Source organism: Anneissia japonica, unplaced genomic scaffold (genome assembly GCF_011630105.1).
Source record: "Anneissia japonica isolate Jap-2015-1 unplaced genomic scaffold, ASM1163010v1 scaffold287985_len465408_cov153, whole genome shotgun sequence".
Lineage (NCBI taxonomy): Eukaryota > Metazoa > Echinodermata > Crinoidea > Comatulida > Comatulidae > Anneissia > Anneissia japonica.
In genome coordinates this window covers 35,018-38,109 of record NW_022719880.1, presented here as the reverse complement: position 1 = coordinate 38,109, position 3,092 = coordinate 35,018, and positions in this window count along the sequence as shown.

Below are 3,092 nucleotides of genomic sequence, written 5' to 3'. Positions count from 1 at the left end.
CAGAGTTTCATGACCATCCTTCGTGTCGACGAAACTTCCATAGGTATCCATACCACTCAGAATTAAATAAAGTACATGTTATTGTTGTTGTTATTATAACGAAGACAGAAATGAAATAAAAGAGACAATGTTAAAAAAACAATAATATTTTGTACGTTTGTTTATTTTAGACCGTTATTTTGACAAAGACGACGATGACGAATGCCGAAAGGATTTGGATTCGATGCTCCGAACTTTCGACAGAACGGTATCTATGTACAGTCTGGGAGAATTTGTGGGAAAGAGTTTCGAAACGTCCACCTTTTCGCCGGGATATTCGACACCCGAGGAGGTCGTCTGTCCATCGTCGGCGCAGGGATCGATCTGCATATTCCGAAAGGAGCGATCCTTCCGAGAACCACGAAGGAGATATACGTCTATGTGGACGAAAGGGCGCGATCGCAGATCAAAAACGAACGCGACACGTCGGTCCAATCCGTCGTCGGGTGCGGCCCTCCGGGATCGTCTTTCGAGGAAGCGTTGACCCTATCGTTTCCTCTCCGATTGGACACCGACCGACGGTGGACTGTTTCCTTGCTGAAACGAGATGATAACGGCGACGACGAAGTTTGGAGGGACGCCGCCGAGTGCGAGGTCGTCAGTTGGGTGAAGATGGACCGATGTTTCGTTATGATCGATCGGTTCTCCTGATAATCGAGAAAATAAAAAGTAAAAACACACAAAGCATATTTTCTGTTTCATGCATTCTTTATTATTCTCTTAACGATAATTTATTATATATTTTAACGATTTTTTGTTCAACATCTGTACACACGCGTACCCTCTTCGATATCCCCGATCGGCAGACGTCTTTCCGTCTTTCCGTCGTCGTCCGGCACACCGGGCAACTTCCCAGTCGGTAAGAGTATCTTTTGGAGGAAACGTAATGATAACAAGGCGTCGTCACTACCTCGGCATCTCGGAGAAAACACACCTTGCAGGCATCTGCCGAAGACGGTTCCTCTTTACGTTTTCCTAAAACTTCGTCCATGATCATGCTGCATTTCGTTTCGACTTCGAGGAATTCTCCGACGTAATTCGCGATGCGTTCGAAAGCATCGATCAGCCACTGTGCGCCGGTCCATTCGTCCGTACAGTAGTTGATAACTTTGACGCACTAACGGAAAAGTTTAATTATTTCTCCGAAGAGATACTCCATTTGTCTGATGTCGATATCCACCTCCTTCAACTTGCGAACTTCCATTCCGTTGGTCGATTCGCATTCCTTCCGTTTTCTTTTGACTTCACGAATCAGACGAAATGTGTATCTTAACCGATCCTTTACATCCTCCATGTTGCTGCACATCGTGATGTCGGGCATCAATGTGGAATTGCTCGTTAAACGAAAATATTTTTATATAAATACACCCATACACACGCACACGCACCAACATATTCGAAGTTTGTTTTGTTTGTTTTTATCTTTAATCATTAAATATTTTTTTTCAATGTTCCTTGTCCAGCACAAGTTTGGCGAAAGAATCGAAAAGACTTCTGAAGGCTTCGCGGTTTCGGTCGTCGTGCAGGCCGTTAAATATGTCGGCCACGCCCTGGCGAAGACGCATGTCCTTGACGTTCGCCTTCGTCGACCCGTAGCACAGATGCGACGGTCGACAGCACCTGGAGTGTTCCTCCAAGCACATCTCGCACCTCATCGGATCGTGCCGAACGACGTGACGTTCCATGTTCTTTCCGCCGTGAGAGAACAGCTCGTCGAAGTCAAGCCGCCGTACTTCCATCCGGCCGTCGTCCTGTAGAAGGTCCTGTTCGACGAAAGCCAGCACCCGCTGACGGGAAACACCTTGCACGCCGTCAGTTTCGACGTCATTTCCTTCAGCAGTTTCTCCGGTTGCCGTCCCGTTCTGATCGCGACCATCGACACCGAAATCCTGTCCAGGACGGCGTCGTAGTACCGGTCGCCGAAATGAGCTCGAAGAGCGTCGTGCAACGACGCGTCGTAATTGACGGCGAAACAGGTCGGTACAGGCTCTGACGCGATGCGTGCCGAAACCTCCGTTTCCGAGCGAACGGCCTCTTCGCCCACGTACGCTATCGTCTTCGTGTCCAGGATGCGCCACGCGGTCCTGTTTCCGGACGCGCGCCTGACGAGCGAGTGACATCCCATGGACACCGCGTTCAAAAAGGACACGTTGCACCGGACTCTCCGTCGTTCGTCGAGAACCACCGCCTTCGACGGCCACCTCATGTCGAGCATGTCGTCCTCGGAGGTCGGAGCTTCCACCGCGTACACAGCCTCCACGGGCGCCTTCCTGCCTAACAAGCCCATCGGATCGCGTGTACAGGACCGGCGGAAGATCCGCAGGGTGCAAGTATTGCCGAGGAAGATCGAGGGCCGGTCGTCTGACGTCTCTCGACGGACCGCGAAATTCGGTCCGGGACATCTTGCAGACGTTGGAAAGTCGAATACGAGGCCGAGTCACGTCAGACGACGTAAACGGTGTTCTCTCGGGACGTTGCGCAGTTATCGTTCGAGTATCTTCGAAAAACAATAAAGACAGACTAACAAAAATTGAAAGTCACACACACCAGTTTATGTTTTTTTTTTTTTGTTGAAGTTTTATTTATTTATTTACCCATTCATTCGTTCGTTCGTTGGTAAGTACGTCTGGTTTTGGGTAATTTACCGCTGTCTCTTATACACAGCTAGATGTGTATAAGAGACAGGAATAACTCTGGGGTCGTAATCGATCCGACAGATCGCATTCGACGAACACGACCGTGTCCCACACCTTCCGGAAGAGCTGCAATTCCCTCTCCTCGCATTAAACTAGGTGGAAGACGTTCAGACAGTCTTTGATTAAAGTAGCTTTCCATTTCTCGAAGCATCGACGACTTCGAAGGGGTCGTCGACACGGTTCCATCCTCTCCGGGAACGTCCTACGAAGAAGATCGGTGTCGCCAAAATGGTTTACGAATTCGGCGAAGAGTTCCCTCCTTCTGTCCTGCATCCATTTCAGTTGCAGGCGTCTCGCCTCTCGAGAGTCGGTTCGTTCGGTCGGCGGCATGTTAGTTACTGACCCGCAATACCTTGC